Source organism: Pristiophorus japonicus, chromosome 9 (assembly GCF_044704955.1).
Source record: "Pristiophorus japonicus isolate sPriJap1 chromosome 9, sPriJap1.hap1, whole genome shotgun sequence".
Taxonomy (NCBI): domain Eukaryota; kingdom Metazoa; phylum Chordata; class Chondrichthyes; family Pristiophoridae; genus Pristiophorus; species Pristiophorus japonicus.
Window position 1 is genome coordinate 175,637,380 of NC_091985.1, and position 27,950 is coordinate 175,665,329.

The 27,950-nt window shown below is 46.8% G+C and overlaps 1 protein-coding gene across 3 annotated transcripts in view; it reads left to right on the forward strand.

Annotated features, from left to right (window-relative positions):
• The first annotated feature begins 279 nt into the window (after positions 1 to 279).
• Positions 280 to 27,950, forward strand: part of agpat4 (1-acylglycerol-3-phosphate O-acyltransferase 4 (lysophosphatidic acid acyltransferase, delta)) — a 306,351-nt gene continuing 278,680 nt past the window's right edge. Inside the window, exon 1 of one of the 3 annotated variants that reach the window (XM_070890161.1) lies at positions 280 to 350. The gene's annotated coding sequence lies outside the window, so the exon portion shown is untranslated. The remainder of the gene's footprint in view (positions 351 to 27,950) is intronic. The other 2 variants (XM_070890158.1, XM_070890160.1) reach the window with 2 other exon arrangements.

The window sequence follows — 27,950 nt, forward strand, 5'->3', positions numbered from 1 at the left end:
TTGGTCTCTTTCAAAATTAGAGAAGAAATAAGTTTTTATCAACAGCATAACTTTCTCAGCTCAGAACAACAGGAACAGGACTGAAGCGGTGAGCAAAGTGTTAATATGATATAGGGTGGCCTTCTCCTTTAAAAGCACAGTGTAGTTTTCCTCAGAGATGTTTGCTTTACTTTAGGGTCGCTGATTGGTTGAGTGGTTCATTTTTGCCACTTTACTTCCTCTGTGATATGCAAGAGTGGAATGTTTTAAATATATGTCACAGAGGGAGGGAGGGAGGGAGAGAGACAGGAAACCAGTTACAGAGTGAACAGAAGCAACGTGGAGCAAGCTTTCAGCCTCTGCACTGGCAGGTAAGGAACCAGCAGCTGCTCTTGTGGGGTCTTTAATAAATCTGCTCAATCTGACAGGCTTTGTATTGTCTTTACTTTACTCTGATGTCCCATGGATCCACAAGGGCAGTACTATATCAGCATGATCACTTTATTGAGCTCTTAACTTTTCTTTTTTTCAGTTTTACATTAAGCTCCACCATTTTACAAAAACAAATAAGCCATGGGTAAGGATTTAAATCCAGCAAAGTTGCAGAGTTGATATTAATGGGATGGTGAGGATATTTGCCTGTTTGCAGAAGTTGCTCACTCCTGGTTCCCTCTGAGTTAACTCTTTTAGGACCCAGTTTAGTCCCGGCGACAATAAAATTGCTCCTACATTCCAAAAATGTGGGACTTGGGAATCCTTCCTTTGATTCTACTTCACAGTGTGAATTTTGCAGGGAGTGGTTGAAGCGAATAGTATCGAAGCATTTAAGGGGAGGCTAGACAAGTGTATGAAGGAGAAGGGAATAGAGGGTTATGCTGATAGAATTAGATAAGGAATGGAGGCTCGAATGGAGTATAAACACCACGCACGGACTGGCCTGTGAATGTGCCGTATACCCTATGTAATCCCATGTAAAAGTACTACTGTAGTATTTGGAACGCTTTGAAGAGATCGTTCCATTCTCTGAAGGGGAGGCAGCCAGTTGTTTAAGTGAATGCTGGGGCTGAAACTCAAGCTCCGTTTGTAAGCTGTTGAATTGCTGAGTCTATGCTGGCAGGGGTTTTATTGAGTCTGAGAATGGTTACCGCTCCAGCAAATTAAACTTTTTACATTATTTGATCAAATTAAAATTTGGTTGCCAGGAGTGATGATGCCCTCCCGTCCCTCTGGCGCACCTCTCTCGCGGAAGGCCGCAAGCGTACCGGTGGACACCGCATGCTCCATTCCAGGGACACCAACCGGTCCAGGCAGCGGGCGGTCGAGGGAGTCATTCAGCCCGACTTAATATGTCCTTACTATACAGTATAAATGCACACGAGGCCCATACTTGAGAGGAGGTCACTCTGTGACCAGTAACCTTTATTAGCCAGCACTGAAGTGATGAAGGTGGGTGGAGCTTCCCCTTTTATACCTGAAAGTCCAGGTTAGGAGTGTCTCCCAAAAGTTCACCACCGAGTGGTCAATGTTCTCACGGTGTACAACTTAGGTCAGTTTATATATGGGTGACAATGACAGTTAAATAGATGACATCACCTCCCCCCAAAGTCTTATTGGGATCACAGGTTGAGTCTCTCTGGTGGTTTACGCTCCCTTGTAGAGCGCCTGAGTTAGGGCTCCGGTTGTTGGGCGCTGGCCTGAGTGTCTGCTGTTTGTGGTGCCTCAGGCCTGTCCGAACTGCCCACAGTGACTGGGCTCTCCTCCGCTTGGTTCCTGTGTTCGGTCACCTGTGGAGGAGTGAACCCTACATCGTGTTCTTCCTCTGCTTCTTCTATGGGGTTGCTGAACCTCCTTTTTGTTTGATCCACGTGTTTGCGGCAGATTTGTCCATTGGTAAGTTTAACTACCAGAATCCTATTCCCCTCTTTCGCAATCACAGTGCCCGCGAGCCATTTGGGCCCTGCAGTGTAGCTGAGGACAAAGACCGGGTCATTGACATCAATACATCGCGCCCTCGCATTCCCGTCATGGTAGTCACATTGTGTCTGGCGCCTGCTCTCAACAATTTCTTTCATGGTGGAGTGTATAAGGGATAACCTGGTTTTGAGCATCCTTTTCATTAGCAGCTCTGCGGGTGGGACCCCTGTGAGCGAGTGTGGTCGGGATCTATTGGCCAACAGGAGGCATAATAAGCGGCTTTGTCGAGAACCCCCTTGGATTCTGAGCATCCCGTGTTTGATTATCTGCACTGCTTGTTCTGCCTGGCCGTTTGAGGCCGACTTGAACGATGCTGTTCTGACATGGTTGATACCATTTCCTGCCATAAAGTCCTGGAATTCAATGCTTGTAAAGCATGGGCCATTGTCGCTGACCAAGACGTCCGGTAGGCCATGGGCGGCGAACATTGCCCGTAGACTTTCTACCCTGGCAGAAGATGTGCTTGAATTGAGAATATTACACTCGATCCATTTGGAGTAGGCGTCTACAACAACCAAAAACATTTTTCCCATGAAAGGACCGGCGTAGTCCACATGGATGCGTGACCATGGCTTGGCGGGCCAGGACCAGGGGCTAATGAGGGCTTCCCTGGGCGCATTGCCCAGCTGGGCACACGTGTTGCACCTGCGAACACAAAGTTCCAGATCTGCATCTATCCCTGGCCACCAAACGTGTGACCTGGCAATTGCCTTCATCATGACAATGCCCGGGTGCTCATTGTGAAGTTCTCTGATGAACATCTTTCTGCCCATCTGGGGCATGACTACTCGGTTTCCCCATGTAGGTAATCGGCCTGAATCGAGAATTCATCCTTGCGCCTGTGAAATGGTTTGAATTCCTCAGGGCATGCCCCGTACGTGGCTGCCCAGTCCCTATTCAGGACACATTTCTTGACTAAAGACAGTAGCGGGTCTCTATTTCTCCAGACTTTAATCTGACCGGTTGTCACTGGTGAGCCTTTGCTTTCGAATGCTTGTACAGCCATGACCATCTCAGCAGCATGCTCGGTTGCCCCCTCGGTGGTGGCTAGTGGGAGCCTGCTGAATGCATCGGCGCAGTTTTCAGTGCGCGGTCTGTGCCGAATTATATAGTCATAGGCGGCTAACGTGAGTGCCCACCTCTGTATGCGGGCCGACGCATTTGCATTTATGGCCTTGTCGGCCAAAAGGGACGTTAGAGGTTTGTGATCTGTCTCCCGCTCAAATTTCCTGCCAAACAGGTACTGGTGCATTTTTTTTACTGCATATACACATGCAAGCGCTTCCTGATCTACCATCCCGTAGCCCCGTTCTGCCTGGGACAGACTTCTGGAGGCATAAGCTACCGGCTGTAACTAACCCTTGGCATTAACATGCTGCAACACACACCCGACACCATAGGACGACGCATCGCACGTTAAAACATGTTTCTTACATGGGTCATATAGCGTTAACAGATTGTTAGAGCACGCAATTTGTTATGCTCCATCAAAAGCCCTTTCTTGGCTGTCCCCCCAGACCCATTCGTGACCTTTGCGTAGGAGCACATGTAGCGGCTATAACAGCGTGCTCAATTTGGGAAGAAAGTTACCAAAATAGTTCAGGAGCCCCAGGAACGAACGCAGCTCCGTCGTGTTATGGGGTCAGGGTGCTCTCTGGATCGCTTCTGTTTTGGACGTAGTTGGTCTGATCCCGTCTGCTGCTACCCTCATCCCCAGGAATTCTACCTCTGGAGCTAGGAAGACGCACTTCGCCTTTTTCAGTCGCAGACCTACCCGGTCCAGTCTGCGTACTACCTCCTCCAGGTTGTGGAGGTGTTCTTCAGTATCACAACCCGTGATGAGGATGTCGTCTTGAAAAACCACTGTCCTTGGAATCGACTTGAGGAGGCTTTCCATATTTTGTTGAAAGATCGCGGCGGCCGAGCGAATCCCGAACAGACATCTGTTGTACTCAACCAACCCCTTGTGTGTCGTGATGGTGGTCAGCTTCTTCGACTCACTCGCCAGCTCCTGGGTTATGTAAGCTGAGGTCAGGTCCAATTTTGAAAAAGGTTTGTCACCGGATAGCGTCGCAAAGAGGTGCTCCGCTCTCGGTAGCGGGTACTGGTCTTGGAGTGACACCCGATTGATGGTGGCCTTGTAATCGCCACATATCCTGATCGACCCATCCGCCTTGAGCACCGGCACGATCGGTCTCATCCAGTCACTGGATTCGACTGGCGAGATGATGCCTTCCTTCAGCAGGTGGTCCAATTCGCCTTCTATCTTTTCCCGCATCATGTACGGCACCGCTCTGGCCTTGTGGTGTACTGGCCTGGCGTCCGGGTTTGTGTGAATCACTACCTTGGCCCCCATGAAAGTGCCAATGCCGGGTTGAAATAATGAGTCAAATTTGTCCAGGACCTGTGAGCATGATATTCGCTCCACAGATGGAATTGCATTGACATCGTCTCATTTCCAGTTCATGACAGCAAGCCAACTCCTCCCCAGCACTGCGGGACCGTCCCCCGGAACAATCCAGAGTGGCAACCTGCTCTCTGAATCTTTGTGGGTCACGACTACCGTGGTGCTGCCTAGCACCGGAATGATCGTCTTTGTATATGTCCGTAGCTGTGCGTCAATTGGCAATAATTTTAGTCTCCTGGCCTTGGACGCCCACAACTTGTCGAACTGTTTGATACTCATCAGGGATTGGCTGCCCCCAGTGTCTAGCTCCGTTGATACTGGGATGCCATTGAGGAGCACTTTCATCATTATCGGTGGCGTCCTGGTGTATGAACTGTATATGTGCTCCACATGAACTCGCTGAACTTCAGCTTCCAGCGATTTCCCCCAGTGTCCATTTGGCCTCGTAGGGCTTACATCGCCCCCGTCCTCCTCGTACATTAACCTGGCTGCAGGCTTCCTGCACATATGCGCCAAGTGACCGCTGATGTTGCAGTTTCTGCAGGTATATTGCTGATACCTGCAAACTCTGGCTGTGTGTTTGCCTCCGCACCTCCAACATGAGCCGTTGTTGGAAACAGAAGGTCCATTACCAGTTGATCGTCTCTGACTGTCTCTGTAACTGTCCTTAAACGCACCATTGACAGGTGTTGATGGCCCCATTACTGGCCGCATTGTCCCTTGCGATGGCATGAATCGCCGTTCAGCTAGCCATTGTCTCTGTGGCATTCCCCCTTTGAGTTCGACTACATGCTCGGGCATGTCCGATTGCCCCTGCCTGCCTGGAGAGCTGTGTGCCATGTTAACAATGTTGACTCCCTGTCCATTTGCTGCATTTAAACCAAGATTTTTGTCAAACATCATTCAGGTCTCTTCCTCTCCTGAGATAAATGTCTGGGCCATCAAAGCCGCCATTTCCAGGGTCAAGTCTTTGGTCGCAATCAGTTTCCTGAAAACCCCAGCGTGCCTGATGCCCTCAATAAAAAAGTCTCGCAGCATCTCCGCTCTGCATGCATCTGGGAACTTACATAGGCTCGCCAGTCGCCGGAAGTCTGCCACGAAGTCTGGAACGCTTTGCCCTTCTCGGCGCCGGTGCATGTAAAACCGGTGTCTCACCATGTGCATGCTGCTCACCGGTTTAAAGTGTTCCCAGATCAACTTACTGAGCTCTTCAAAAGTCTTGTCCGCCGGCTTCTCTGGCACTAGAAGGTCCTTCATTAGGGAGTACGTCCTGGATCCACAAACCGTCAGGAGATGAGCCCTGCGTTTGTCGACCGAATCCTGGCCCAACCATTCCTTAGTGACGAAACTTTGCTGTAGTCTCTCAATGAAATCGTCCCAATCATCACCAACACAGTACCTCTCGTCTGTGCTACTAGTGGCCATGCTCGCGTGGTTTAAATCCCAGTTTCTCATCGCCAATATGTCCTTACTATACAGTATAAATGCACACAAGGCCCATACTAGAGAGAAGGTCACTCTGTGACCAGTAACCTTTATTTGCCAGCACTGAAGTGATGAAGGTGGGTGGAGCTTCCCCTTTTATACCTGAAAGTCCAGGTTAGGAGTGTCTCCCACAAGTTCATCACCTAGTGGTCAGTGTTCTCACGGTGTACAACTTAGGTCAGTTTATACATGGATTACAATGTCAGTTAAATACATGGCACGACTACCTGCCTCTCTTCCACAGTTACATCCGAGCCAAGGTGTAATGTAAAAAGTTTAATTGATTTAATTTGTCGGTTTTAGTGTCCCTTTTAAAGGGGGTGCTTGGATTATAATTTTCACTAAAATAGCTGCAGAACTGTTGAATTGGGAGTGGCTGGAACAGTCACATGATGTTCACAAGACTTTTTTTCGCAGCGAATGGTTAGGATCTGGAATGCACTGATTGAGAGGGTGGTGAAGGCAGATTCAATCGTGGCTTTCAAAAGGGAATTGAATAAGTACCTGATGGGGAAGAAACATTGCTGGACTATGGGGAAAGGGCGGGGGGAATGAGACTAGCTGAAGTGCTCATGTGGAGAGCTGGCATGGGTTAGACAGGCTGAATGGCTTCCTCCTCTGCGGTAACCATTTTAAGACTCAATAAAACTCCAGCCAGTTGGGTTCGGAGGATCCACGATGGGGCAGGTGGTTGTGAGCCTGGTGGATGAACTGAAATGTGTATTGTGATTGTTAAACCTTTGCTAATAAACCAACTAGTTCTTAATAGCAATGTGTTGCTATGAATTCTTAAGCAAAGAACCCATGAAGCAAATACATTACAGTTCTAAAGCCCACCCTGTCACAGTTTACGGAGAGGAGACAGCTCTCGGCCACGTGTGTTTATGGAGAGGAGACAGCTCTGTATGGAAATTTAATTGAAAAGCAGGGAAGTTAGGTTAACCTTCTTTCGAGCTTTGGTGGGACACCACTTGGAGTACTGTGCATAGTTCTGGCCTCCCTATTATAAAAAGGATTATAGAGGAACTGGGGAAGGTGCAAAAAAGATTTACAAGGATTGAAACAAAAATGAAAGGTTCTAACTATCAAGAAAGACTGAACAGGCTGGGGATCTTTTATTTAGAGTAGAGAAGGCTGAAGGATGATCTGTCAGAGGACTTTAAAATGATGAAAGGGTTCGATAGTGTAGACATAGAGAAGGTGTTTCCGCCTGTGGAGGAGACCAAACTAGAGGCCATAGAGAGTCATCAATAAATCCAGAGACTTCTTAACCCAGATAGTGGTTAGAATGTGGAACTTGCTACCACACGGAGTGTTTGAGGCCCATAGCATGAATACGGTTAAGCGGAAGTGAGATAAATGCACGAGGGAGAAAGGAATAGAAAGATATGCTAGAAAGATAGATGAAGTAGGGTGGGAGGAGGCTTGTGTGAAGTACAGACACTGGCACAGATCAGTTGGGCCAAATGACCTATATCTGTGCTGTAAATTCTATGAAATATCAGGTGTAATGTACGCACCTGTAAGTATGCTCACAGGTTTGCAGAGCTGTTGGGTCTAGAGGAGTCTGTGTTCCACATTTACGTCGAATGTGCGAGGTTGCAGCCCCTCTTCCAATATTTGAAGGGGCTGCTCCTCAAATTCTGGTTGCACTTCAGTCCCACACTCCTGATCTTTGGGCATCCTGTGCGGAGGGGAGCGGGCAGGTCAGAAGGCCTCCTCATAGGACTGCTCCTGGGCATGGCCAAGGGGGCCATCAGCCGGTCCAGGCAGTGGGCGGTTGAGGGGGTCGTTCAGCCCGACTGCCTGCCTCTCTTCCACGGTTACATCCGAGCCAGGGTGTCCCTGGAGATGGAGCACGCGGTGTCTACCGATAGGCTTGCGGCCTTCCGCGAGAGGTGGGCGCCGGAGGGACTGGAGTGCATCATCACCCTCGGCAACCAAATTTTAATTTGATTTAAGATAACCATCAAAAGTTTAATTTGTTTAATGTGTCGGTTTTAGTGGCCCCCTTTAATCAGGGGGCACTTGATTTACAGGTGCAACTTAAAATAGTTGTGGAGCTGTTGAGTTATGAGTGGCTTAGCCAGTCATGTGATGTTCACAAGAAGCAATAAAACCCCAGCCAGTTGGGTTTGGGGGATCCACGATGGGGCAGGTGGTTGTGAGCCTGGTGGATGAACTGGTAATGTGTTGTGTGATTGTTGAACCTTTTGCTAATAAACCAACTATTTCTTAATAGCAATGTGTTGCTATGATTTCTTAAACAAAGAACCCATGAAGCAAATACATTACAGTGGGAGCCTGTGTGTTGCAGCCAAGCCAAGTTATGGCAGAGTGCACTTGTTCAATGCTGAGTGAGTAAAATTTGAAATGGTTTGACAATTCTGATAAATAAGAAAAACTGCACCAAAATGCGCAGAAGGAAAAACTGCGATTGAGTCTGTTCAGACTATGGAGAAAGTGATGGGGAATGAAATGGAAATGGACGGAGTCAAATAAGATAAATCAATCTGTTTTTTTCTGCAACTTGCATTTATACAGCACCTTTTGTGATCCCAGGATGTCCGAAAGCACTTTACAGCCAATATTTTTGAAGTCTATTCACTGTTATCTCTGTTTCTTTTCCTTCCTGTACCTTCTCAGCATGATGTGTATTATTTACGAAGGTAGGAACACGTGCGAGGCAAATCACGTTTGTCCCTCTTTATTTGGGCGGGTAGCTATCAAAACAGTGAAAGCTACAGCAAGCGTCCTCACTCTGTGCAGATCTCGGTACAGACAGATCTTTGTAGCAAAATAACAGGGCGACAAAGCGGCTTGTAAAAGTTGGGGCTATTTATGGTTTGCATTCTGCCCTCACCCGCAAGTTTTTCAGCCAATCACCCATCTTGAAACTTTGAAACATTTGAGGCTGTGATCTGCCCGTAGAATCTTAGAATCATACAGCACGGAAGGAGGCCATTTGACCCTTCGTGCCTGTGCTGGCTCTTTGCGAGAGCTATCCCACTAGTTCCACTCCCCTGCCCTTTCCTCGTAGCCCTACACATTTTTCCCCATCAATATTTACCCAATTCCTTTTTGAAAGTTAGTATTGAATCTGCTTCTACTACTTTTTCAGGCAGTGAATTTCAGATCATAACAACTTGCTATGTAAAAAAAATGCTTGCTCATATCGCCGCTGTTTCTTTTGCCTTATATCTGTGTCCACTGGTTGCCAACTCTGCTGCCACTGGAAAAAGTGAATCCTTATTTACTCTATCAAAGCCTGGCATGATCTTGAAAACCTCTATCAAATCTCCTCTGCTCTACGGAGAACAACTTCAGCTTCTCCAATCTCTCCACATAACTCAAGTCCCTCATCCCTGGAACCATTCTAGTAAGTCCCTTCTGCACCCTCTCTAAGGCCTTGACATCCTTCTAAATGTGACATCCCACATTCCACCCTACGTAAACTAGAGGTGATCTAAACCTCGGCAGCCCATGTCCTAACTCACACTAAGTCCTGTTCACCCATCACCCCTGTGCTCGCTGACCTACATTGGCTCCCGGTTAAACAATGTCTCAATTTCAAAATTCTCATCCTTGTTTTCAAATCCCTCCCTATCTCTCTAATCTTCTTGAGCCCCACAATCCCCCCCTGAGATATCTGCATTCCTCTATTTCTGCCTCTTGAGCTTACCTGATTATAATCGCGTAACTATTGGTAACTGCACCTTTTGTTGCCTAGGCCCTAAACTCTGGAACTCCCTCCCTAAACCTCTCTGCTTCTCTACCTCTTTCTCTGCCTTTAAGACGCTCCTTAAAACTTACCTCTTTGACCAAGCTTTTGGTTAGCTGCCCTAATTTCTCCTTATGTCAAATTTTCGGTCTCATAATACTCCTGTGCCTTGGGGTGTTTCACTATGTTAAAGGCGCTATATAAATACAAGTTGTTGTCATTGTTGTTGTAAAGTGTGATGCCCAGAATTGGATACAATTGGACTCCAGCTGGGGCCTAACCAGTGTTTTATAAAGCGTTAGCATAACATTCTTGCTTTTGTACTCTATACCTCTATTAATAAAGCCAAGAATCCTGTATGCTTGTTTAGCAGCCTGATGGAGCCTCTGTTTTGTTGTGAGTTATGCCAGGGGGTGGAGCGTGCATCTGCTTTTACACAAAGGGCATGGCCTCAGGACAGGGATTTCATAGGATGGAACTTACGATTCACGACATTGGCAGACAATGGTTAATCTATTTATTTTAAACTGGGTAACGTTTCTGCTACAATAATAGGTGGAATGGATAAAATTGGTCTGCGCTGGTGACACGGAATGGGTTTGTGGTGAATCGGCAGCCCGTCTTACACCTTGCCCGATTTTCACCACCACTAACTGGAATGGCTGTCCGTTCACTACGAGTGCATTTCCTGCTCCTGGTTGTGGGTTCAGGTCCCACTCCAGGGACTTGAGCACAAAAATCTCGGCTGACACTCCAGTGCAGCGCTGAGGGAGTGCTCACTGTCGGAGGTGCTGTCTTTCGGATGAGATGTTAAACTGCTCTCTCAGGTGGATGTGAAAGATCCCATGGCATTATTTCGAAGAAAAACAGGGGAGTTATCCCCGGTGTCCTGGCCAATATTTATCCCTCAATCAACATAACGAAAAAACAGATTATTTGGTCATTATCACATTGCTGTGTGTGGGAGCTTGCTGTGTGCTAATTGGCTGCTGCGTTTCCCACATTACAGCAGTGACTACACTCCAAAAGTATTTCATTGGCTGTAAAATGCTTTGAGATGTCTGCTGGTCGTGAAAGGTGCTATATAAATCCAAGTCTTTTCTTTTTTTAAATGTTTGTTTAACGGGTTATCCTGGTGTGACACCCTGTCAAAATAATTCACTGACCCAGCTGGAAGTAACACATCTGTGATCTTGCCGCAAATCTGTTGTGCAGTGTAGGCTGTGGGAGCACAGTCCCGCATTTCTGAACTCTTTGCTTCAGCACACGGTCTGAAGTTTGGATGAAGAAAACAAGAAGATTGGAAGTTTGGATGGAAAAGAGACTGTTAGACAATATGGTGAGATGAGTGACTGGTCGTGTCTGTATGTTAAATATTTGAGTACCTTGTTACGGTGGGAATAATGGAAATTCAGGACTAAACGATTTGATGATGTCTGTATGGTAAGTATTTGAGTGTAACTTTGTTAACATGCAGGATCGTTTCCTCGCATAATAAGTATTTGATTGTACCTTTGTTACTATTTAATGACATCTGTAGGTTAAACAAGCAATGTTAAGTATTTGAGTACCTTGTTATGGTGGGAATAATAGGCTGTATGTTAAACGATTCAGAAAGCAGTTAGTCACGATTGTCTAAATGCAAAGAATAAGAGTTCAAAAGACATTTTAGATATAAAAGATGGAACTGGTTTTGTCACACAGACTCGTATGGACTGTAGAGTCTCTCATGGACTGTAGAGACACTTGGATTGTCGAGACACTGGAATCTCGAAAGGTGTGTAACTTCTGAAAGAGCTGCCTTTGCAAGCAGAGTTGTTGACTTGTGAATGTCTGAATGTCTAAATAAAGATCCAGCCTTTACTACAACTGAGTGTGTGCAGGTAATTCGACGTTAAAAGCAACGAAGCGAAAAGAGCAAGACAGCCGTTTACAACATAGGCTACTCGTGATTTCAATGTGCTTTCACACCAGCACTCTTGTGGTATCCTTCATGTCTCTGAGCCCTCTTGTATGGCTCAGAGACATGGACCATGTACAGTAGACACCATGTTGCTGGAGAAATATCACCAGCGATGTCTGCGCAAGATCATACAAATCCCCTGGGAGGACAGGCGCACCAACATCAGCGTCCTCATTCAGGCTAACATCCCCAGCATTGAAGCACTGATCACACTCGATCAGCTCCACTGGGCAGACCACATAGTCCGCATGCCAGACACGAGACTCCTAAAGCAAGTGCTCTACTCGGAACTCCTTCATGACAAACGAGCCAAAGGTGGGCAGAGGAAACGTTACAAGGACACCCTCAAAGCCTCCCTGATAAAGTGTGACATCCCCACTGACACCTGGGAGTCCCTGGCCCAAGACCGCCCTAAGTGGAGGAAGTGCATCCGGGAGGGCGCTGAGCACCTCGACTCTCAACGCCAAGAGCATGCAGAAATCAAGCGCAGGCAGCGGAAGGAGCGTGCGGCAAACCAGTCCCACTCACCCTTTCCCTCAACGACTATCTGTCCTACCTGTGACAGGGACTGTGGTTCTCGTATTGGACTGTTCAGCCACCAAAGAACTCACTTCAGGAGTGGAAGCAAGTGTTCCTCGATTCCGAGGGACTGCCTATGATGATGATGATGATGATGGTATCCTCTATGAAGTCTCAAGTCATTTTGGGTCAAGCTTACACATTTTATTTTGTTTTAAATACGCAACTAATTTTGATGTATCTCGCTCTTAAATAGTAATACCAACACATACGTAAAAGGTTTTGCGATTAGGTCATTCTTTTTGATCATATAAATCTCATGCTGCACAGTACCCTGATATTGGGAGTTATAAAAAAAGAAAGACTTGCATTTCTAAAGCATCTTCACAACCTCAGGAAGTCCCAAAACGCTTCATAGCCAATGGAGTACTTTTTGAAGTGTAGTCACTGATGTCATTTGGGAAACGCGGCAGTTAATTTGATGCAACGAGCTCCCACAAACAGCAATGAGACAATAACCAGGTAATCTGCTTTAGTGATGTTGGTTGACGATTAAATATTGGCCAGGACACCGGGATAACTCTCCTGCTCTTCTTCAAACTAGTGCCAAGGGTTCTTTTAATATTCACCTGACAGAGCAGACGGAGCCTCGATTTAATGTCTCATCCGAAAATGTCTATATCTCGTCTAAATCATGAAACATATTCACCCATGCCATATGTGGTGAACTCAGATGCACAACAATGTTTTGTGCATCATTTAGATTTGATTTTTTTTGAATAATGTGCCTTGGCACAATATTGTGGTTTAACAATCATTAAAATCTGAAAAGCTGGTTTAATTTCAAACAATTCCTATATTAGGTCATTATTTCATTGGTAGTTTAAATAAATGTGACAAATAATTGAGAATTTGATAGTTTGTGTATAATTATGTTTTATGAATGATAAGAGATTAGTCTCGGGAATTATAAATATAATCATTACATTGATTAGTACTGCGGGATTAATTATACCTTGCCAATATGCAGGAAGCCAAGCTAATGACTGAATCTTTACGAGCCATATTTTACTTTGCTCGAGAAAAATGGGAGAAATTGTAATATTAATCCGAAATTCACAACCAACTAGCAAAATGATTGAAAGGTGCACTTTTGAAATGTGTAATTCATGAACATGATTTTGTAAGTAGAAAGGAATGCTCGGATAGCTTGACCATTTCAATAATTTCTTAAATATTCTCATAATAACCATAGCCGAATGCTGTGGCTACAAGAGCAGGTCAGAGGCTGGGTATTCTGTGATGAGTGTCTCACCTCCTGACTCCCCAAAGCCTTTCCACCATCTACAAGGCACAAGTCAGGAGTGTGATAGAACACTCTTCACTTGCCTTGATGGGTGCAGCTCCAACAGCACTCAAGAAGCTCGACACCATCCAGGACAAAGCAGCCCGCTTGATTGGCACCCCATCCACCACCTTCAACATTCACTCCCTCCACCACCGGCGCACCGTGGCTGCAGTGTGTACCGTCTACAAGATGCACTGCAGCAACTCGCCAAGGCTTCTTCAGCGACCAAACCCGCGACCTCTACCACCTAGAAGGACAAGGACAGCAGGCACATGGGAACATCATCACCTCCAAATTGCCCTCCAAGTCACACACCATCCTGATTGGGAAATATATCGCCGTTCCTTCATCACCGCTGGGTCAAAATCCTGTAACTCCCTCCGTAACAGCACTGTGGGAGTACCTTCACCACATGGACTGCAGCGGTTCAAGAAGGCGGCTCATCACCACCTTCTCAAGGTCAATTAGGGATGGGCAATAAATTCTGGCCTTGGCAGTGAGACCCACATTCTGTGAATGAATATTTTTTTAAATCCCTTTTTATATTGAATTTATATGTATAATTTTGCCTCCACCATCACTTTCCTAACTTCTTTTAATAAGCACGGCTGCAATCCGGGGTTTTATCCTCTCTAAGTTTGATTAGTTTAGCAATTATCTCTCTCCTTTCTATTTTAAATGTCTTTATATCTTTTTGATCATTTTTTTCTAATATCGCGTCCACCTTGTTAGTTTTTCTGGTCAATACTGAGGCAAAGTAAATGTTCAATATTTCTACCATTTCGCTGTCATTACCTATGAGTTTATCTTGTGCATCCCTTTGTGGCCTTATCCTATTTTCTCTTTTGTTAGTTATGTGTCTGTAGAACACTAAGTATTTTTATATACCTTAATAATTTAATGTTGTGGTTCTTCTTTGCTTTCCTAATTGCTTTTTGACTGCTTTCCAAAGCTCTGTGTATTCCCTTTTGTCATCCTTTCCTTTATGTTCTATGTACTTAGGGCGGAATTTTCGGCTCTGCTCATTTCGGGGCGGTAATGGCAGCGGGGCGGTAAAGTTAGTGCCCGGGAACAGTTTGCGCCTCAGTCAGCAAAATTGGGCAGCTGAGTCCTGAGTGTGGGATGGGGCGGTAAGGGAGGCGTTACACACCTCTCTCAGGGTGCTAGGCCAGCTGAACATGCGAAGATCTTGAACTAAACAGCCGGCCTCAGAGTGCTCTGAGAGGCCGGGGGAGGAAAAAAAACCTGGAAAAAAAACCCCAAACATTCCCAATAAATAACTCACGCCATCACAACATAAATCGCAAAAACAAGCAATCACACTTACCTGAGGTCGACGTGTACTTACCTCACTGCTACAGCTCGGGCCACCCGCTTTCACAGGCGGTCCCACCACAGCGCTCTACACAGCGCTACGGGTTGGGCGGCATTGCACACCGGCTCGCCTCTTCCGGGCGGTAATGCTCCGCGTCTCGCCGAAACTGGCACTGAAAATCCCAGCGGCCGCTCGAAGTTGGTCGCCGGCCCAGAAGAGCTTACTGCCTCCATTACCGCCCCTCCAGGGCAAAAACAGAGGCATCAACTAGCCAAAAACTCAGTGTCTGCCTTTTTCTTTCATTTCAATTTTACCTTTATCTCTTTATTCACCCATGGTGTTTCATTAGTTTGTTCTTGTTTTTTTAGTGCAATATATTCCTCCTGAACTCTATTGATCACATTTTCAAATATTTCCCACTGCCTTTCACTATCTTTGTCAATTATTTTCCAGTTTACCGTCCCCAGTTCCATTCTCATGCAATTAACATTAGCTTTTTTCCAATTTATTACTTTGGACTTTGTCTTTCTCAATCATTATTTTCAACCTTATTATGTTGTGATCGCTATTGCTTAGATGTTCCCCTATGCTTACATCTCGTAACTGTTCTGGTTCATTTCCCTTTACTGGATCCAGCAATAATTCCTCTTTTGTTGGGCTGCTTCCATACTGGGTAAAAAAGGGAAGTTCCTCCACTATTAGTTGGTGGACAGAATATTGAATTAACGTCATCGATCCTTTCCTATCCTTGATCTCAATCCAAATGGATTCAGTTTCTATCAATGTTAGTTATTTCCCTTTTTTCTACTACCATTGTTATTTCTAATTAGTACAGCTACCCCACCTCCTCCTTCTTTTCCTGTCCTTTCTAAATACGTTATATGCCGCAATATTTAACTGCCAGTCCTGTTCTTTATGCAACCATGTTTCAGTTATCACTACTACATCTGGTTCCTCGCTACCAATTATTGGTGACAATTCCCTCCTTTGGTTTCAGATGCTATGCACATTGTTGCATAGGCAATTTAATTTGTTTTTTATTAAGTGTTGTTCCACTCACTTTGGGGTGGAAATTGGTTATGTCCATTTTGGACGCGCTGTCACAGCCTGAGTGCTGATTTTAGCGGTGGCCGTTGGATGCAGCCTAAAAATGCCAAAGTCAGTTTTTACGGCCAAAGGATGAGACAGCAGCGCTAAAAGTGGCATTGCACACTCGTCCTCGAGCACCAATGGGGCGGAAGCTCAGGAGGAGGATTGAATTTCACGATGGGAGGTTGCCGGCATGCAAGCTGGGAAAACGGGAAAAAAAAACTAAAATATCTCCGACTGACACACACACGCACACACACACACACACACACTTCCCCACTGGTACACCTAGTAAATAAATGTTGAAATAAATAAAGAAAAGAAAACTTAGCTTGCTCTCGAAGCGATTCAGTCCAAGATCCGCTATGTACTCACCACTTTTTGCCAGCTGAACGAACGCCTGCCGGTAAGGCAACCGTAGAAACGCAATACCATGACAGCCAAGTGTGCATTGCATGCTGGATGACCTCACCATGTGGGTAGCGATGTAGGACGCAGCATTACCTCTTGGCGCCTCCACCAAAGACCCAACTCAATTTTGCCGAAGGCGTGGACACCGCTTACCGCCGACAGTGGGCCTTTGCCGCCCTTTTGCCGTCCGACAAATCCCCTGGGAGGACAGACGCACCAACGTTAGTGTCCTCATCCAGGCCCACATCCCCAGCATTGAAGCACTGACCGCACTTGATCGGCTTCCCCTGGGCAGGCCACACTGTTCGCACGCCGGACACGAGACTCCCAAAGCAAGCGCTCTACTTGGAACTCCTTCACGGCAAACAAGCTCAAGGTGGGCAGAGGAAACGTTACAAGGACACCCTCAAAGCCTCCCTGATAAAATGCAACATTCCCACCGACACCTGGGAGTCCCTGGCCAAAGAGTGCCCTAAGTGGAGGAAGTGCATCTGGGAGGGCGCTGAGCACCTCGAGTCTCATTGCCGAGAGCATGCAGAAATCAAGCGCAGGCAGCGGAAGGAGCGTGCGGCAAACCAGTCCCATCCACCCTTTCCCTCACTGACTATCTGTCCCACCTGTGACAGGGACTGTGGCTCTTGTATTGGACTGTTCAGTCACCTAAGGACTCATTCTAATTGTGGAAGCAAGTTTTCCTCGATTCCGAGGGACTGCCTATGATGATGATGGTGGTTTGCTGCCCATCGCCGGCGATAACAGGGGACATTATCAAGGGAATTTCGGCCCCTTTATTTTTAAGGGTAAGGTGACCAACTTCTGTTCTATAATTGTACAGAAGCAAAATACTGCAGATGCTGGAAGTCTGAAATAAAAGCAGAAAATGCTGGAAATACTCAGCAGGTCAGGCAGCATCTGTGGAGAGAGAAACAGAGTTATCGTTTCAGAACTGCAAAATCTAGAGATATAACAGGTTTTAAGCAAGTGCTTAAATGTAAGACAGTCAAACTCTCTGCTTCCTACACATGTGCTTTGCTCTGGGATGTAGCTGTACTCTGGAGAAAACTATCCAGATATTCCTCCCATTCCCTTATGTGTCGAAATGTCACCAACTTGCATTCCAGCTGACTGGGCCATAAGCTCAGGAATTCCCTTCCTAAGCTCCCATCCACCCCATCTCTCTTTCCTTCTTTATGACGCTCTTTGACCAAGCTGATGGTCACCTGTCCCAATGTCTCCCTCATTGGCTCGGTGTCAATCTTTGACTGATTAGGTTCCTGTGAAAGGCCTTGTAAAGTTTTACTATGTTAATGGCACGATATAAACATAAGTTGTTGTTGAAATTGCTTATTCTGAATAACTCATTTTTTTTAATACAAAAATGGACTTTGACGCAAAGTCGGGCCTGTTGCTGATAATTCAGTCGATACTGATATTCCAAAACTCCACCAGGTCAATGACTTTAATTGCTGCTTATTTCCATGGGGTTTGCTTGGCCTCAATTTAAATAAAACATTTCTACTGACTTTGTTACTACCAACAACAATAATTGGTATTTATATAGCGTCTTTAATGTAGTAAAACGTTCCAAGGACCTTCACAGGAGTGTTAGGCAATAAAAAATTTGATACCGAGCTGCATAAGTAGAATTTAGCGCAGGTGACCAAAAGCTTGGTCAACGAGGTTTGTTTTAAGGAGCGTCTTGAAGGAGGAAGGAGAGGCAGTGAGGTTTAGGCAGGGAGTTCCGGAGCTTGTGTAAGGCGGGTGTGGTCTCTATGAGTGGGTCAGGTTCCCTTCTGGCCAACTTGAGCGGTTCGAATCGCTCCCACTCCCTTGGGTTCTAGACTCTGGATTTATTTGGGGGGTGTGACAGAATTGCAAAGGACACTGGTTTGATGCAAAAGAACTTTGGTTTTATTACAGTCAAGGTAATACAGGCTTATTACTCTAGTGAGAGAATACAAGGCCAAACTTATAATCACTAATAAAGTACCATACACTACACATTCAAAGGGGGTTGCAGTAAAATTATACCTCCCACCTCCCAATACCTAATTCTAGCTAGGTTAGACTCCAGGGCAGGCAAGGACTATGCTTACCAATCCTTTTGATAGTTAACGGTAGATCGCGGTTGTGTTTTCCCTTGATACCACGTTGAATGATCGGTCGCTGCTGCGATGCTGATGTTCTTCCTTCCTTCAGGACTTCATGACTTCGAGGCTGGAGAAGTTAGTTTACAACTGTCGTGTTGGTTTCTCTCCTTGTCTTGATGACATACTCGCAGTATAGCACCTGAGGCAGTAGCAGCCTTGTAGCTACCTAGCAACCAGCTAACCTCTGTTGAAAACGGGCCAGTTATACGATTTCAGTGTTCTAATCTTGCCGTCAAATCAGTTCAAAATCCTTTGTATAATTTGGCGGGCTTGGTTCTTCTTTGTAATATTTTGGCGGGCTCGTTAAAAGTTGATATGTTTTGGGTGGGTTGATGTTCGAAAGCTGTTTCCTGATGGAAATATTAGTTTGGTAATTGCAATGTCCTTTTGTGCTTAGTCTTTCGCATACAGGCTGGATTGGGCCTCTTTGTGGTGTATATGCTGAAATGATTGTCCAGACCCATGTTGATGGGAAGCTACCTCTGGGTGATTTTGTGATGTTAATGTCACTGGAAAAGGACTTTCAAATACTCATTCTTCCAGACAGGTTAACTTCACACCCAGGTAGCTTCACTTAATCAGTCCGTCTCTGCTAGTTCTGTAGGTTCGCCCACAGACTTGAGTTTGCCTTTTAAAATCAAAAATTCTATTAAAGTTCGTAGTTTCTTCCATAAGCACTTTAGAGTTCCAAACCTTTTGGTACATAGTCCACACTCTTGAGTGTCAATCAAGGTAAGCAAAATTCCTGCTCCCGAGAGTCAACCTTCCCTGCATTTACACGAGCTAAACATTACCCTGCATCCCCCGTTGAAATGCAAATGCAATTTACAGGCGAATACTGTCATTGCAATTCGGTTACAGTATAGAGGGGGTATGATGTCCCTCTTTTACTAAATTTTCACAGTAAAATAACGGTTTACAGTCAAACACAGTTCTAAGTAAAATAGGTAAAAGCACATAGTCAAACACATTCTCAAGTAACATCAAGGTCCATAGTCAAATACATTTTAAGTTCAGTAAAATAAAGGTACAGGATCAAACACATTTTAGGTAACATTCTCACAATACTCGAGATTTTTGCGGTTTACAGCAGGTAAAATCAAACATCAATTAAACATGGCAATATGGTGTCACCCCTCCCTGCGCGATTCTCAAGTTTGGCCAAGGAGCGTACAGCACCCTTTGGTGCCTGACCCGACAGCCTCTGCATTTCACTCGGCAAGTGAGACACCATAAGTAAAGTATAATCACGAGTTAACAAATAGCTAAAGTATGGGAAGCGATTCTGATCCAGACTGGGACTTCTATATTTCTGAAAAGGTCCCACCAAGGCGGATCTCAATGGTTTTCTGTTCTAGAGTATAGAAGTGTTTTTGTGAGATAATTACAGCTTTTAGCAGAGCGGTAAGATGTTCGGGTAGAGGGGGAATTGCATAGCCAAAATGTACAACATAATCCTGCAGGTTTGTAATGTTTTCCTTCACAGTGAGGTGGCAGTGGAGGGTTGAGGAATGGGGACAATCCGTTCCTGGGCCACTTGAACTGATGCCTCAGGTTTGAAGCAAAAACTGCTGTCACTTACCGGACACCAGAAATGTCCATGCTGGTAGTGGGGCGCACTGGTGGTGACACAATATGTCCCACCCCTATGTATGCTACCTGTGGAGAACATAAGAACATAAGAATTAGGAACAGGAGTAGGCCATCTAGCCCCTCGAGTCTGCTCCGCCATTCAATAAGATCATGGCTGATCTGGTCGTGGACTCAGCTCCACTTACCCGCCCGCTACCCGTAACCCTTAATTTCCTTATTGGTTAAAAATCTATCTATCTTTGACTTGAAAACATTCAATGAGCTAGCCTCAACTGCTTCCTTGGGCAGAGAATGCCACAGATTCACAACCCTCTGGGAGAAGAAATTCTTTCTCAACTCGGTTTTAAATTGGCTCCTCCGTATTTTGAGGCTGTGCCCCCTAATTCTAGTCTCCCCCACCAATGGAAACAACCTCTCTGCCTCTATCTTGACTATCCCTTTCATGATTTTAAATGTTTCTATAAGATCACCCCTCATCCTTCTGAACTCAGTAAAGACCCAGTCTACTCAATCTATCCTCATTTCTGGAATCAGCCTAGTGAATCGTCTCTGTACCCCTTCCAAAGCTAGTATATCCTTCCTTAAGTAAGGTGACCAAAACTGCACGCAGTACTCCAGGTGCGGCCTTACCAATACCTTATACAGTTGCAGCAACATCTCCCTGCTTTTGTACTCCATCCCTTTTGCAATGAAGGCCAACATTCCATTTGCCTTCCTGATTACCTGCTGCACCTGCAAACTAACCTTTTGGGATTCATGCACAAGGACCCCCAGGTCCCTCTGCACCACAGCATGTTGTAATTTCTCCCCATTCAAATAATATTCCCTTTTACTGTTTTTTTTCCCAAGGTGGATGACCTCACACTTTCCGACATTGTATTCCATCTGCCAAACCTTAGCCCATTCGCTTAACCTATCCAAATCTCTTTGCAGCCTCTCTGAGTCCTCGACACAACCTGCTTTCCCACTAATCTTTGTGTCATCTGCAAATTTTGTTGCACTACACTCTGTCCCCCCTTCTAGGTCATCTATGTATATTGTAAACAGTTGTGGTCCCAGCACCGATCCCTGTGGCACACCACTAACCACCGATTTCAAACCCGAAAAGGACCCATTTATCCCGACTCTCTGTTTTCTGTTCGCCAGCCAATTCTCTATCCATGCTAATACATTTCCTCTGACTCCGCGTACCTTTATCTTCTGCAGTAACCTTTTGCGTGGCACCTTATCAAATGCCTTTTGGAAATCTAAATACACCACATCCATCGGTACACCTCTATCCACCATGCTCGTTATATCCTCAAATAATTCCAGTAAGTTAGTTAAACATGATTTCCCTTTCTTGAATCCATGCTGCGTCTGCTTGATTGCACTATTCCTATCCAGACGTCCCGCTATTTCTTCCTTAATAATAGTTTCAAGCATTTTCCCCACTACAGATGTTAAACTAACCGGCCTATAGTTACCTGCCTTTTGCCTGCCCCCTTTTTTAAACAGAGGCATTACATTAGCTGCTCTCCAATCCGCTGGTACCTCCCCAGAGTCCAAAGAATTTTGGTAGATTATAACGAATGCATCTGCTATAACTTCCGCCATCTCTTTTAATACCCTGGGATGCATTTCATCAGGACCAGGGGACTTGTCTACCTTGAGTCCCATTAGCCTGTCCAGCACTATCCCCCTAGTGATAGTGATTGTGTCAAGGTCCTCCCTTCCCACATTCCTGTGGCCTGCAAATTTTGGCATGGTTTTTGTGTCTTCCACTGTGAAGACGGAAGCAAAATAATTGTTTAAGGTCTCAGCCATTTCCACATTTCCCATTATTAAATCTCCCTTTTCATCTTCTAAGGGACCAACATTTACTTTAGTCACTCTTTTTCGTTTTATATATCAGTAAAAGCTTTTACTATCTGGTTTTATGTTTTGCGCAAGTTTACCTTCGTAATCTATCTTCCCTTTCTTTATTGCTTTTTTAGTCATTCTTTGCTGTTGCTTAAAATTTTCCAAATCCTCTAGTTTCCCACTAACCTTGGCCACCTTATACGCATTGGTCTTTGATTTGATACTTTCCTTTATTTCCTTGGTTATCCACGGCTGGTTATCCCTTCTCTTGCCGCCCTTCTTTTTCACTGGAATATATTTTTGTTGCACACTATGAAAGAGCTCCTTAAAAGTCCTCCACTGTTCCTCAATTGTGCCACCGTTTAGTCCTTTTTTCCAGTCTACTTTAGCCAACTCTGCCCTCATCCCACTGTAGTCCCCTTTGTTTAAGCATAGTACGCTTGTTTCTGACACAACTTCCTCACCCTCAATCTGTATTACAAATTCAACCATATTGTGATTGGAGGGACATGGTCTTGTGCCATTACCTCCATGGTGCAGTTAATAGGCTGTGCGCCAGCAGCTTTAAACCCACACTGTGACTTTGAATGGGCACTCAAGTACTGGGGACACAGTATTACGTGTGCACCCCGGCTCCGGAGAGGTCAGTACCCGTTACAGCGTGCTCCCACTTTATGACATAGGGTGGGACCGCTGTGAAACGAATGTATGCACCTCCCTGAATAACTCCAATGTGCTCCACCCGGTATACCGGTGCGGGTCGGGCTGTCCCACCCATGACCGGCATCTTTAATACTATTTCCATAATGGTGTGGTTAGATTTCCCACAGTCTACTGGGACAGGGTAGGCTTCAGAGGCTAGGTGGAGCTGGCACGGGCTTAGTGAATTGCTGTATGGGTGGAGGGCTGCGAGGTGCTTGTTCCTGATCCAAGAGGGGACTACACCTTGTTTTAAATCCTTCAGGGCGAGCAGGAACAGGATCCTTCTCATGCTGCTCTCTTTCCTGTCGGGGCACATAAAACAGATTATCTAGCCCTGGCTTGACAAAGGTGACCGAGTTCCAAATTGGGCTCAAAATCTTTAATTGACTGGCTGTCTTATTCAGTTCCTTGTGGGCTGATTGCTTTTAACTTTATCTCACAGTCGTTCTGCTTGTTATCTCACCGGTGCTTCCTTAATTGCCATAGCGGTAGATTCTTCTTACTCCCGGGTGTTACCCAGCCAGTGCTTCTTTCAACAGCTGCACGGGTAGATTCTTTTTCTTACCCCAGTTAATTAATACATATATACTTATCATTACACAGATAATCTTACACTACTCTAACTCATTACTAAACATTCTTAAATCCATATCACTATATACGTACATCTGCCACCCGTCTCCGGGTGGCCAGGTTAATTCCTGCCTTCTCTCTTTCTTCTTCTCCCGCTGGGTGTCCAGCGAGGTAGGTGATAGGTCGGTCTGCACCACCTAACCCTAAGTACCCTGACCGGATGTGGGTTTGAGTCCCACACTATCGGGGGAACGCCCCTCCGGTGCTGCAGCACACTGCTCCTTTGGGGGTGGCTGCCTGGTTCCTTTCTTCCCCTGGGGATTCTGCCTGGTCGAGGGCTACGGGCTGGGGCCTCTCCCTTGGTGGCTGGTCCACCGCTATCTCTTCTGATTGTGGTAGTCCCCACCGAGAGAACACTTCCCTGCCCAAGATCCTGGCTGTTCCAGGGCAGTGGCTGTTCAGCATGGGAAGGCTTCCACCCATTTGTTGAATACATCCACCAAGACTAGGCAGTACTTGTAACTTCCCTGGACAGTGGGTAGGGGCCTGATGTAGTCGATCTGGATCGACTGCCAAGGTCCCTCTACCCTCCTGATATGTCCCATCGCCACCTTTTTTTTCTGGGGGTCGGGGTTGTTGGCTGCGCACACCAGACAGCTAGCACAGAACTCGCGGACATCTTCCCTGAGTCCTGGCCACCACCCTGCCTGTTCCAATCGTTGCCAAGTGGTCTCAGGTCCGGGGTGTCCTGCTCCTGGACCCTCGTGGGCCAACTGGAGAAATTTCCTCCGGTGTTGTTGTGGTACTACCATTGCTCCTCCCTGAATAGCATGCCTTCTTTAATGGCAATTGCTGCGGTGCCGTACGGGCCGTCTACCTTTTCCCCTTTAGCTAGTGTGTTCAGGACAATTTTGAGGACGAGGTCTTGGTTCTGGACCAATTTTAGGCCCGGGGGCAAAGCTATCCCTGCCTTCCCTGGCATCCCTATCCTGCCCCTGACTGCTGCTATGGATCCTGGGTTGTACGGATCCCAGAGCTTGCCTGTGCGGGCACCTTGCTTGGCTAACATGTCAGCCTGCTGGTTTCCCTCACTACGGGGTTCTGTGGTGGAATCTGCCTTCACCTTATGTATGTAGATATTCCCTTCCTCCCCTATGGCTTTCATGATCTTTTTCAGTAGGGGCTTAATTGCCAGGGGTCTCCCGTCTGCGGATGTGTATCCCCCTTCTTTCATCGGTGAACAGGAGCAGGTCATCCACATACTGTACAAGCTGCTGGGGTCTGCTGAAATTCTTTAAACAGTTGGCCATACACTGATGGAAAATACTGGGGCTGTTGTGGAAGCCCTTAGGGAGACAGTTCCAAGTGTATTGCTGTCCCTTAAAGGTAAAAGCAAACTTGTCCTGATCTTCCCTTCTTAAAGGTATAGACCAGAATCCATTGGAAATATCCAGCACCGTGAAGGTGGTCACGGAGGCTGGGATACTTCCAATGAGGTCGGCGACAGCAGCAATGGTGTTTGCAAAGGCGGGGATGTTACGGTTGAGTACTCGATAGTTTCTTAACCGCCCCCAGTGGAGAGTTCACATGGGTAGCTATTGATCTCAATACCCCCTGTTTAACCAGCGAACCCATGGCTGTTTCCATGTCTGCCTCCGCCTCCCTGGGGAAGTTGTACTGTTTCTGTGGGTCATGGGCTCCCCATCTATGCTAACTTCGACCCCGTTTATTCTCCCAGTCGTGTTTGTGAGTGGCAAAAGCTGCAAGGTTTTTCCTCACATACTCTTGATATTCTACAGGGGTGTTACTGACCAGGGATTCAAGGTCGTAACCCTCCTTTGGTTTCATGGTACACACCATCCCTTTTCCCTGTTTTCCCGGAATAACCATCACCTCACTCTTGTGTCCGGTACAGACTGATCCCAAAAGACAGTGGTTTCTTAAATCCACTAGGATCCCGTGGCCTAGGATGAAGTCAGCCCCCAGGATCCCTCTCCCTTCCTGCTCCCACTTCATCAGGACACAAGTCCACTTAGAGCGGAGTGTAACTAAATGAATGGAGAGCGGAATGGAGAATGAGCCGGTCTGTTCAGTGCTTGTGAAACCCACCAAGCTGTAGGGGACCCCATTAGACAGAGATGAGGTGGCCGGGTTAGCTGCATAGACAAGGGTGCTTGAGGCACTGGTGTCCAGCAGATAAGTCCCTTTCACCTTTTCCACTTCCATCTGTACGGTCGGTCTCCCCACGCATCATACTCGAGGGCACACAGGTGGACAGACTGTGCCTGTCCTAGTCATGGTTTTGGTTGGGAGGGGGCAGATGGGATTTCGGTACCGGTGGCGGTGGCTACCTTCCCAGGGCCATCTAACATGGCTCGGAGCACAGTTAAAAAGGACTCAAAAGTGTGGGGAGGGACTGGCTTATCTGTCTCGGTCTTTTGGCCAGGGGCTAGAGAATTCTTTCCTGTGCTATTCATCCATGGATTTCTACAATCCTTTCTCCATTGCCCACTCTTTCCGTACCCTAAGCAGGTACGTTTTGTATCGGAGGGGTTGCTCCCCTCGTGGCGTCATTCCCTCTTATCTTGGTTAGGTCAGATTTCGTGGACCCTTCCCTTTTGTGGGGGCTCTTCTGTCCCTCTGCTGTTTCTGTAAGCTAGGGTCAGTTGTCTAAGCACTTCCTGTTCTGTGGCTTGGGGATCTCCTGGGTCAAACCAGGCCTCAGCCTTAGTTCTTATTCTGGGTAAACTGTTAGCTACTAGGCTTCGGAGCCAGTGTGCCAATTCGTCCGGGTTTAAGTGATCTCTGTCTATGTCCCCACTACAGGCGCTTTTGTACATGGGCCATAGTCGGTCTGCGAAAGCCTGTGGGGTTTCTCCTGTGAGCTGCACCGTTTTCTCTACTATAGAGAAGGGACTCCCGTCATTGCAGCCCATAGCTTCTAAAATGTCTTTCTGGACGGCAGCAAGTGTTTTCTGTCCTCTTTTGCGCTCAGTAGAGAGGGACTGGTACAGTTTGCTGTCTAGGGATAGGAGAAGCATCTTTGCCATTTCTGCATCATCGCACCCATTAATATCCTCTGCCTGTTCCACTTCCACAAAGTGAACCGAGGGGTCTCCCTTTGGAGTTAGCTTTCCCAGGTGGCTTATCATAGCCCTAAGCTGGTGGGGAGTGTGGGGGACCATAAACTGACTTTCCAGGGGCCCTTGATCCCCTTTAAGGGTGGGCGGGCCAAACTTCTGTTGCCGTTTCGGGCACATTGGCCCTGGTTCTGCCTCTCCCTGTTCTGGCTCGCCTCCCTCTCTTCCCTGCGGCCAAGCCGAACTGAAACTCGGTGCCACAGGTGGTGGTGGTTCACTATCCCTGTCCGCCCCGCAACTGATTATCCCCTCCTGCTGCTGAACCGGTGTAGTCACCGGTGCCACAGGCAGTAGCCAGGTAGTTTCCTCCTTCTCTTCTCGGTTTACCTGGGGCGTACCCGAGCTTATTAGGCATACCGTGCCTTGCCTTGCACAGCGCAAGGTTTAAACTTTTAATTTGTTGCTGGCAGGGACCGTGGTCTCCCGATTCAAACCAATTAGTGCTAGCTACTTTATACGCTGCGAACATTTCAACCTGAGCCCCACACGATCCAACTGATTAAGAACCTCCTCCAGATTCTTCAAGTGCTCCATGGTGTCCCGACCTGTAACCAATATGTCGTCCTGGAAGACCACTGTACAAGGAACCGACTTTAGCAGGCTCTCCATGTTCCGCTGGACGATCGCTGCGGCCGACCGAATCCCGAATGGGCACCGGTTGTAGATAAATAGACCTTTGTGCGTGTTGATGCAGGTGAGGCCTTTCAAAGACTCCTCCAGCTCCTGCGTCATGTAGGCCGAGGTCAGATCCATCTTGGTGAACGTTTTCCCTCCAGTCAGGGTCGCAAATAGGTCGTCTGCCTTGGGTAGCGGGTACTGGTCCTTCATCGAAAAACGGTTCATCATTACTTTATAGTCCCCACAAATTCTAACCGTGCCATCCTCCTTGAGTACCGGGATAATCGGACTGGCCCAGTCGTTGAATTCCACCGGCGTGATGATGCCTTCACATTGCAGCGTGTCCAGCTCAATTTCCACTTTTTCACGCATCATGTACGGTACTGCCCGTGCCTTGTGGTGGATGGGTCGCGTACCGGGAACGAAATGGATCTGCACTTTCGCCCCCGAGAAGCTTCCAATGCCTGGCTCGAACAACGATGGGAACTTGCTCAGAAACTGGGTACATGAGGCGTCGTCGACGGACGAAAGCGCTCGGATATCGTCCCAGTTCCAGCGGACTTTTTCCCGGCAGCTTCTGCCAAACAATGTGGGACCATCCCCTGGTACAATCCACAGTGGGAGTTCGTGTACTGCTCCGTCGTAAGAGACTTTGACTTCTGCACTGCCAATTACAGGGATTAGTTGTTTGGTGTGAATGGGGCTGAGCTTGGGCCTGTGTGCCTTATTTCCCCACAGCCTGTCGAAGGCCTTTTTACTCAGTATGGACTGACTTGCCCCCATGTCTAGCTCCATAGATACTGGAATGCCGTTCAGTTCAACTTTCAACATTTTTGGTGGACATTTCGTAGTGAACGTGTGTACCCCGTACACTTCTGCCTCCTCAGTATGAGTCTCCAATTCAGCCTGATCCTCTGTAGATCAATCTTCCTCTGCAACGTGGTGGTTTGCAGGGTTTGCAGCTCGCTTGCACATTCATTGGAGGTGTCCCATTGTTCTGCAACCATTGCACGCATAGTGCTTAAAGAGGCATTGATGGGGCCGATGATCATCTCCGCAGTTCCAACAGGGTGTTAACTGCCTCATATTAACAGTTGATGGCGGACTCTGGGTCAATTGAG